The following is a 10,000-nucleotide window of genomic DNA, read 5'->3' as shown; positions in this document are numbered from 1 at the left end:
TATGTGACCAGGGACAGTGAGTGACAGGAAGTTGAAGGAGGCCAGCCAGAACATGCCATGAAGTCTTATTCTGAGCACAGACAGTGCAGGCAGGGTGACGAACATGGAGACATCAGGAACCATGGTAGGCCACCAAAAGTGTTGTCACACAAAGGCCAGGTTCTGAAGGGAGCCAGGGTGGCAGGCAAGCTTGGAGGAATGAGCCCATTCCAGGACCGGGGAGAGGGCGGTGTCTGGGACAAACTTCCAGTTAGCCAGGCCCCCCTCACGGGCCTGGTTCTCTATTCCCCAGATGAGTGTAGCCGCTAGACACGAGGTAGGAAGGATGGTCTTGGAGTCCGAGGGTGTAGCAGCGGGGCTATAGCGGTGTGAAAGTGCATCCAGCTTAACATTCTTGGACCCCGGGCAATAGGAGATGGTAAAGTTGAACAGAGTGAAAAGCAGGGCCTATCGAGCTTGCCTGGAGTTGAGACGATTGGCGGTGCAGAGATATTCCATGTTCTTGTGATCCATCCACACAATGAATGGATGTTCCGCCCCCTCTAACCAGTGCCTCCACTCCTCCAATGCCATCTTCACCACAGTAGTTCTCGATTTCCAACATCATAAGTCCTTTCTGTGGCATTAAGACAATTGGAAAAGAAGGTGCAGGGATGCAGCTTTAGGTCCAGGGCAGAACGCTGGGACAGGACAGCCCCCACTCCCATGTCCAAAGCGTTGACCTCCACCACGAACTGATGGGACCAGTCCGGATGGATTAATATGGGATCTGTGGTGAAGCGGTGCTTTAGTTCCAGGAACACCCGGTCAGCAGCTGGGGATCACGTGAACGGGACCTTGGGAGAGGTGAGTGCTGAAAGGGGGGAAGCCAGGGTGCTGTAATCCAGTATAAAACGGCAATAGAAATGGGAAAATCCCAGGAAGCGTTGCAGCTGCCCTCTGGAAGTGGGTTGAGGCAAATCCATCACCGCTCTCACCTTCCCGGGATCCATCTGCACATTACCAGCAGTGATGATGTATCCTAGGAAGGAGATGGTGGAGCGATGGAATTCGCATTTTTCTGCTTTAACAAAAAGCTGGTTCTCCAGGAGACGCTGGAGGACTTGTTAGACATGGAGAATGTGTTCTTGAGCTGCGCGGGAAAAGGATGTGGTCGAGGTAGACGAACGCAAACCGGTTCAACATGTTGTGGAGAACGTTGTTAACCAGGGCCTGGAACACCGCAGGAGCGTTGGTCAGACCGAACGGGATCACCAGGTATTCGCAGTATCCGCTAGCCGAGTTGAAGGCTGTCTTCCACTCTGTCACCTTCCCGTATCCGCACCAGATGGTAGGCGTTCCGCAGTTCGTAACCGTGATGTCATTAAGGCCCCGGTAGTCTATGCACAGTAGTCTATGCACAGGCGCAGGGTTTTGTCCCTCTTCTCCACAGAGGGGGGGGCAGAAGGACGGGTACACATTGCAGCCAGGGAGTCCTTGATGTACGTTTCCACAGCCTTGGTCTCCAGACCCAACAGAGCTGGAAACCTTGCTGAAAACCTTCCGGAGGTCCTGGTACTCCGCGGGAACGGCGGAAAGGTCCGAGGCTTCTTACAAGCCCACAGGAAGAAGTCCCGGGGCAGGCTGCACCGACTTCAGGCAATGAGCGTGGCAGAACGGGCTCCTGCCCATGATAGCACCAGCAGTCCAGTTGATAAGGGGATTGTGTCGCTGGAACCATGAAAACCCCAATACCACAAGTACCTGAGTAGACTTGATGAGCATGAAGGAACGTGTTGAATGGGAAGCCGGGGTGGCCTGTAGAGATGCGCTGCTGACAGCAGGGTTACTGAGGGACTGGGAGGTTACCGTCGTGGCTGGTGCCCTAACAGACAATCTGCAGAATTGCTCCAGCAATGTATTCAAGGCACGGTCATGGCGTTCTGCCAAGGTCTGGAATCCTTCCATAAAACCTTGAAGTAACTCCTCGTGTCTCCCAATGATGGCTCCTTGGGAGGAGACGGCACTGCGGAGCTGGTCCGTGTCTCCTGGGTCAGTCATGGCCAGTTCGTACTAACACGAATCAGGATATGACCCAGATGAACACACAGGAGACGGAAGGTTCAATATACAGAGTAGTTTATTTAAACCACAGGAGACAGGCAAAGGGCAGGTCGAGGACAGGCAGAGGTTCGTAATCAGGTCTGTCTGATAAGTACAGGGTGGCAGGCAGGCTCAAGGTCAGGACAGGCAGAAGTTTGTAAACCAGGTCAGAGTCAGATAGGTACAGGACGGCAGGCAGGCTTGGGATCAGGACAGGAAGAATAGGTCAGAACCGGAAGGACAAGAAAACAGGGACTAGAGAGAACTGGCCATGACTGACCCAGCAGACTCAGACCAGTTCCGCAACGCCATCTCCTCCCAAGGAGACACCATTGGAAGGCACAAGGAGTTGCTTCGTGGTCTTATGGAAGGGTTCCAGACCTTGGCATAACTCCATGTCCAAATGTTGAACACATTGCTGGAGCAATTCCAGACGTTGTCTGTTAGGCAGCTACCACTACGGTAACCTCCCAGCCCCCCAGTAACCCGTCTGTTAGCAGCGCCGCCTCCCCGGTCACCCCGCCTCCCCGGGAACCTCGCTTACCTCCCCTGGAACGCTTTGATGGAGAGTCGGACACCTGTCGTGCGTTTCTCGCTCAGTGTTCCCTCATCATCGAGCTGCAGCAACTTCTCCTTCCCCTCGGAACGCTCTAACATAGGGCACCTCTAAAAGTAAGGAACTTGTATGTCGGCCTAATATTAAAGAACATAAATGGTTAAAGAAAAGTGTGATAAATAAAAACATATACCAATTTCATTTAAGGACCAAAAAACTTACAGCTGTGCCATATAAATTGCAAAATAGTTGTGAAGAGATTTTCGATGTACCCATTCCATGGCACATGGTTTATGAATTGATACGCAAAACAACGCCAGATTCAAAACTTCGAATTTTTCAATTTAAATTATTGTACAAAATTCTTGCAACTAATAGAATGTTATATATATGGGGGATACAATCTTCCCAGCTCTGTAGATTCTGCTGTGAGGAGGCAGAGTCATTAGACCATTTATTTTGGTAATGTCCGCATGTAGCTCGTTTTTGGTCACAGGTCCAGGAATGGTTGAAGAATTGGAACATTTGCGTAGAACTAACGCTACAGATAGCAATACTGGGGGATTTGAAAAGCCATAGTCAATCAATCAATAATATAATAATTATTTTAACAAAAATGTTTATTTTTAATTTACAATCCGTGGAAGCTATGAGAATAGGAAGATTCAAATCTTTTGTGAAGCATCACAGCACAGTTGAAAAATATATGGCAAATAAAAATCCGAAATGGATGATGTTGGAAGATAGATGGGAAAGGTTGAGTGGAGCTGAAGGGTGGGACTAATAACAAGATAAACAATGTAGGGCATACGGGATCTGTGAAATGTGTATAGGTGCGGAGCTATTGTGAAATAGCACAGTTACAAGTGGAAATCAAACTGGATGGACAACAGAAATAGAGGAAGGATTAAGAACAAACAAGAGAGAACTATTATAAAGTAGACTGTGTCTATAAAATGTGTATAAGATGTATAAATTGAAGGTAAAAACAGAAATGTTTATCAGTTTACTCCAATTGGGGGATCGGTGGTAGGGTTTGCGGGGAATAATAATAAAGGTATACTCTTTAAAAAAAGTATGTATGTCTATGTAGGTATGTGTATGTATGTATATATGTGTATATGTATGCATACGTGAATGGATATATATATTTACCCCCAAAAATATGGGGGATTGGAAATGATGCAGACAATTACATTGGAAGCAACATTCTTTCCGCAATATTAAGCTGATCCACCCCCCCAAAAAAAAAAAAAAACATAGGGCACCTCATCACGCTGATGTCTGGGAGGGCTCTCGCCTGGGCTACGGCAGTATGGGAACAACAGTCGGCCATATGCTTCAGTCCGGAGGACTTTGTGGTGGAGGCAAATAATTGTCCGGGAGAGTGGACAGCTCCATTGTCCGGGAGAGAGGCTGCCCTGAAGTTACTCCAGCTTTGGCAAGACTCCTACAGTGAGGCAGACTATGCGGTGGATTTCTGCACGTTGGCAGCTGAGAGTGCCTGGAACCCAGAAGCGTTGTTCGACATGTTCCTGCACGGAGTATCGGAGGAAGTAAAGGACGAGCTTGCAGCCCAGGAACTACAGACGTATCTTGACTCGCTCATAGCCTTGGCCATTCGGATCGACGGGCGACTACGGGAATGTAGGAAGTAGAGGAGATTCGGTTTCACTCACGGATTCCACCTTACCTACGAGGCATCCTCGAAGTCCCAGACGGCTCTGTTGCCGAGAGAACCAGAGGCTACCCGAGTTCCCCCAAGAGTCTCCGAAGACTCCCGATTCACCTCTTCCCGAGCCGATGCAACTAGGCAGAGCTAGAATGTCTCCAGCTGAAGGGCTATACAGGCTTCACATTAAGAGTTACCTGTATTGCGAGACTACTGGTCATTTTGTCTCCACCTGTCCACTAAAAGACCAAGCTCACCGGTAGGAGCGAGTACCCTGGTGGGCAATACGGAGAACTTTTCCTCTCGTCTTACTCGCATCCCTTTTCATGTCATTTTGCTGTGGGGGAACCAGACGAAATCTCTCCGGGTACTCATTGACTCTGGGGCCGATGAGAGTTTTATGGACGCTACCCTGGCTTCTGAGCTGAACATCCCCACTCAGCCCCTCTCCATTCCCATGGACGTTAGAGCACTGGACGGGTGCTCTATAGGCCGGGTCACCCACAATACCACCCCCACCGACCTACGTGTGTCAGGGAACCACAGCGAGATGATCCAATTCCTGCTCATTAAGTCTCCTCACGTTCCCGTGGTATTGGGATTCTCCTGGCTCCAGCGACATAATCCCCTCATTGACTGGTCTGCTGGTGCCATCATGGGCTGGAGCCCGTTCTGCCATGCCCATTGCCTGAAGTCAGCGCAGCCTGCCCCGGGACATCTTCCCGGGGGCTCGGAAGTTGCCCCGGACCTCTCCACCATTCCCGCAGTGTACCAGGACCTTCAGTAAGGCCCGGCCACTTCGCTTCTGCCGTACCGACCATATGACTGGAGGATTGACCTTCTCCCAGGCACCACTCCGCCCCGGGGACGACTGTACTCTCTGTCAGGTCCGGTGACCATTGCTATGGAGACCTACATTGAGGACTCCCTAGCTGCAGTGTTCATCTGTCCTTCTGATTGACAAAACTTGACAAAATATTGACAAAACCCTGTGCCCGTGCAGCAAATACCGGGGTCTCAAGGACATCACGGTGAAGAAACGCTACACGCTACCCCTCATCTCCTCGGCCTTCGAGTCACTCCAGGGTTTCACAGTGTTCTCCTAGCTGGAACTACAGAACACCTACCAACTGGTGCGGATACGGGAAGAGGACGAGTGGAAGACTGCCTTTAGCCTTCAACATGGCCAGCGGTCACTATGAGTATCTGGTCATGCCATTCGGCCTTAGCAACGCCCCTGCTATGTTCCAGGCTCTGGTTAATGATGTTCTCCGCGACATGTTGAACCGGTTCGTTTTTGTCTACCTTGATGACATCCTCATCTTCTCCCGCTCCGCCCAAGACCGGTCCTCCATGTCCGACAGGTTCTCCAACAGCTCCAGGGGAATCAGCTTTTTGTAAAAGTAGAGAGTGCGAGCCTGCCACCCGGGCTCCCGGTGGACCCTGTCCTTTTGGTGGCCTACCATGGTGTGCTTTTGGTGGCCTACCATGGGTTGAGGGTTGAGGATCAGCGGGGTGGAGATGTTGTTTCCTTCCTTCACCACCTGGGGGCGGCCCGTCAGAAAGTCCAGGACCCAGTTGCACAGGACGGAGTTGAGAACCAGGGTCTCGAGTTTAATGACGAGTTTGAAGGGTACTATGGTGTTAAATGCTGAGCTGTAGTTAATGAACAGCATTCTTACATAGTTATTCCTCTTGTCCAGATGGGATAGGGCAGTATCCAGTATGATGGCGATTGCATCGTCAGTGGACCTATTGGGGCAGTAAGCAAATTGGAGTGGGTCTAGGGTATCAGGTAGGGTGGAGGTGATATGATCCTTGACTAGTCTCTCAAAGCACTTCATGATGACAGAAGTGAGTGCAATGTAGCGATAGTCATTTAGTTCAGTTCCCTTAGCTTTCTTGGGAACAGGAACAATGGTGGCCATCTTGAAGCATGTGGGGATAACAGACTGGGATAGGGATTGATTGAATATGTCCGTAAACACACCAGTCAGCTGGTCTGCGCATGCTCTGAGGATGCAGCTAGGGATGCCGTCTGGGCCGGCAGCCTTGCGAGGGTTAACACGTTTAAACAGTTTACTCATGTTGGCCACGGAGAAGGAGAGCCCACAAGCTTTGGTAGCAGGCCGTGTCAGTGGCACTGTATTGTCCTCAAAGCGAGCAAAGTAGTTTAATTTGTCTGGGAGCAAGACGTCGATGTTCGCGACGGGCGGGTTTTCTTTTTGTAATCCGTGATTGACTGTAGACCCTGACACATACGTCTGGTGTTTGAGCCGTTGAATTGCGACTGTACTTTCTCTCTATACTGACGCTTTGCTTCTTTGATTGCCTTGCGGATGGAATAGCTACACTCTTTGTATTCGGTCATGTTTCGCCTTGCTATGATTAAAAGCGATGGTTCGCGCTTTCAGTTTTGAGCGAATGCTGCCATTAATCCACGGTTTCTGGTTAGGTAAGGATTTAATAGTCACAGCGGGTACGACATCTCCGATGCACTTGCTAATAAACTCGCTCACCGAGTCAGCATATACTGTACATCAATGTTGTTGTCTCTATCCAGAACATATCCCAGTCCACGTGATCGAAGCAATCTTGAAGCGTGGAATCCGATTGGTCAGACCAGCGTTGTATTGACCGTTTCCTGTTTTAGTTTCTGTCTATAGGCTGGGAGCAACAAAATGGGTTCATGGTCAGAAGACAGGGCGCGGGAGGGCTTTGTATGCATCGCGTAAGTTCCAGTAGCAATTATCCAGAATTCTGCCAGCTCGTGTCGCGCATTCGATATGCTGATAGAATTTGAGAGTATTGTTCTTAGGTTAGCTTTGTTAAAATCCCCAGCTACAATAAATGCAGCCTCAGTATGTATGGTTTCCAGTTTACTAGAGTCCAGTGAAATTCTTTCAGGTCCGTCGAGGTATCTGCTTGGGGGGATATACACAGCTGTGACTATAATCGAAGAGAATTCTCTTAGAAGATAATGCGGTTGGCAGTTGATTGTAAGGAATTCTAGGTCAGGTGAACAAAAGGACTTGAGTTCCTGTATGTTGTTGTGCTTACACCATGAGTCGTTAATCATAAGGCATACACCCCCCGCGCTTCTTCTTACCAGAGAGATGTTTGTTTCTGTCAGCGCGATGCATGAAGAAACCGGGTGGCTGTACCGACTCTGACAACGTATCCCGTTCCATGTTTCTGTGAAACAGAATGTTACAATCTCTGATGTCTTTCTGGAAGGCAACTTGTGCCCTGATTTCGTCCACCTTGTTATCTAGAGATTGGACATTGGCGATTAATATGCTCGGAAGCGGTGGATGGTGTGCCCGCCTGAGTCTGACCAGTAGGCCGCTCCATCTGCCTCTCCTGCGGCGACCATGTTGTTTTGGGTCGGCCTCTGGGAGAAGATTGCATGTCCAGGGTCTAGGTCCGAAACAAAGGATCCGCTTCAGGAAAGACGTATTCCTAGTCGTAATGATGGTAAGTTGCTCGCTTTTATATCCAATAGTTATTCCCGGCTGTATGTAATGACACTTGAGATTTTCTGGGCTAACAATGTCAGAAATAATACATAAAAAAAACAAATAACTGCATAGTTTTCTAAGGACCTGAAGCGAGGTGACCATCTCGTGATTACAGCTTTGAGTCATCTTGGGTATGTCTGTATCTACTTTGCACATCTGGATTATTATAATTATTTCCCTCCCATTCTTCTTATACGATTTTCTCAAGCCTTGCGGTCAGATGCCAAGCAGTTGCCATACCAAGCGGTGATGCAGCCGTTCAAGATCTGAGGCCCATGCCAAAACTTTTCAACCTCCTGAGGGGGAAGAGGTGTTGTTGTGCCCTCGTCACGACTGTGTTGGTGTGTGTGGACCATGATCATTCCTTAGTGATGTGGACATCAAGGAATTTGAAGCTCTCTCACCAAGGAATTTGAAGTGCTCCACTACAGCCCCATCGATGTGGATGGGGGTGTGCTCGGCCCTCCGTTTCCTGTAGTCCACGATCAGCTCCTTTGTCTTGCTGACGTTGAGGAAGAGGTTGTTGTCCTGGCAGCACAGTGCCAGGTCTCTGACCTCCTTCTTGTAGGCTGTCAGTCTTAGATTTTTTTTTAAATCTCTCCTCTAATCCCTCCCTTTACCCAAAACCCTGGAACTCAGCTCAGATTCCAGCAGATTCCCCCAATGAGAGAACCCAGGGGGAGGGTATGAATGTTTCAATGCGGCTGATTGGTTTAGAGTTCGGTAGCCCCTCCTCTCTTGAGGAATTTTCTTAGAGGAGTTGTTTCCACAGTACATTCGCTCACATACACTCTGTTATACAAGAGGAACGGTACACTGAGTGTGTATAGGGTGTGTAGAGTGTGTGTGTGTGTTTGTAGTGTGTGCATATGTGTGCGTGTTTATTCTACTCAGTAGTCTAGAAGAGGGACAAATCAAAATGAGGACAGCAAGTGTACAATAGCAGGTCAGTGAAGTGTTTCTTTCTCTCTCTCTGTCACTCTGTTCTATATTGTTCCAATGTAGAAGTAGTGTGTGTGTGTGTGTGTGTGTGTGTGTGTGTGTGTGTGTGTGTGTGTGTGTGTGTGTGTGTGTGTGTGTGTGTGTGTGTGTGTGTGTGTGTGTGTGTGTGTGTGTGTGTGTGTGTGTGTGTGTGTGTGTGTATCGTGAAAGCTTGTTGCTGCTTTTGAAATGTCGGACTGACTGTCCCTCGCTAGCTGAACAGTTACTGTTTTCTCCCTCTCTCCTCTACCTCCCTCTCCATTTCCTTCAACTCACTCCCTCGTTCATATCCCCTTCTCCTCACCCTACTACTCTCTCACTCTCCCTCTCTTTCTCGCCTTTTCTCCCTCTTCTCCTCACCAGTACATGTGCCGTCTTTATTGGTAACGTTGTTATTTGCCACATTTGTAGAACAGATTCAACGTTTCAAAGACTACACCAAGTCTCTTTGTTGTTGTAGGTGATATAAGACATTACACAGTTCTGCTGGGCTACTCTCCTAACAAAACAATCATAGCTGAGTTTCATAACCTCTGTCTCCCTCTCTCTGCTCTACACATCCTGTTTCTGAATACATATTAACTATGGTGGGGCAGTTAGCCCCTGGCTGGATGACTAGGTCTAGTCTGACTGTACTGACTAGCTCTCTGTCTTGTCATTCTGTCTAGTTTGATCAGTCATTATGTTTGATCAGTCATTATGTTTGATCAGTCATTATGTTTGATCAGTCATTATGTTTGATCAATCACTATATTTAATCAGTCATTATGTTTGATCAGTCATTATGTTTGATCAGTCATTATATTTGATCAGTCATTATATTTGATCAGTCATTATGTTTGATCAGTCACTATATTTAATCAGTCATTATGTTTGATCAGTCATTATGTTTGATCAGTCATTATATTTGATCAGTCATTATGTTTGATCAATCACTATATTTAATCAATCACTATATTTGAACAGTCATTATGTTTGATCAATCACTATATTTGATCAGTCATTATATTTGATCAGTCATTATGTTTGATCAGTCATTATGTTTGATCAGTCATTATATTTGATCAGTCATTATGTTTGATGAATCTTTTTATTTGATCAGTCATTATATTTAATCAGTCATTATGTTTGATCAGTCATTATGTTTGATCAGTCATTATATTTGATCAGTCATTATGTTTGATCAGT

The 10,000-nt window shown here is 47.7% G+C and overlaps 1 protein-coding gene across 2 annotated transcripts in view; it reads left to right on the top strand.

The window, feature by feature from the left end:
- LOC129859785 (phospholipase D1-like) overlaps positions 1 to 10,000 on the top strand; it is a 17,404-nt gene that overhangs the window by 2,452 nt on the left and 4,952 nt on the right. Inside the window, exon 1 of one of the 2 annotated variants that reach the window (XM_055929903.1) lies at positions 8,597 to 8,777. The exons of the other annotated variant lie outside the window; for it this stretch is intronic. The gene's annotated coding sequence lies outside the window, so the exon portion shown is untranslated. Of the gene's footprint in view, positions 1 to 8,596; positions 8,778 to 10,000 lie in introns of those variants that run through there. 2 annotated transcript variants of the gene reach the window in all.

Source organism: Salvelinus fontinalis, chromosome 7, assembly GCF_029448725.1.
Source record: "Salvelinus fontinalis isolate EN_2023a chromosome 7, ASM2944872v1, whole genome shotgun sequence".
Lineage (NCBI taxonomy): Eukaryota > Metazoa > Chordata > Actinopteri > Salmoniformes > Salmonidae > Salvelinus > Salvelinus fontinalis.
The sequence above is the reverse complement of the archived record's forward strand: the minus strand, read 5'-3'. Positions and strand labels throughout refer to the sequence as shown.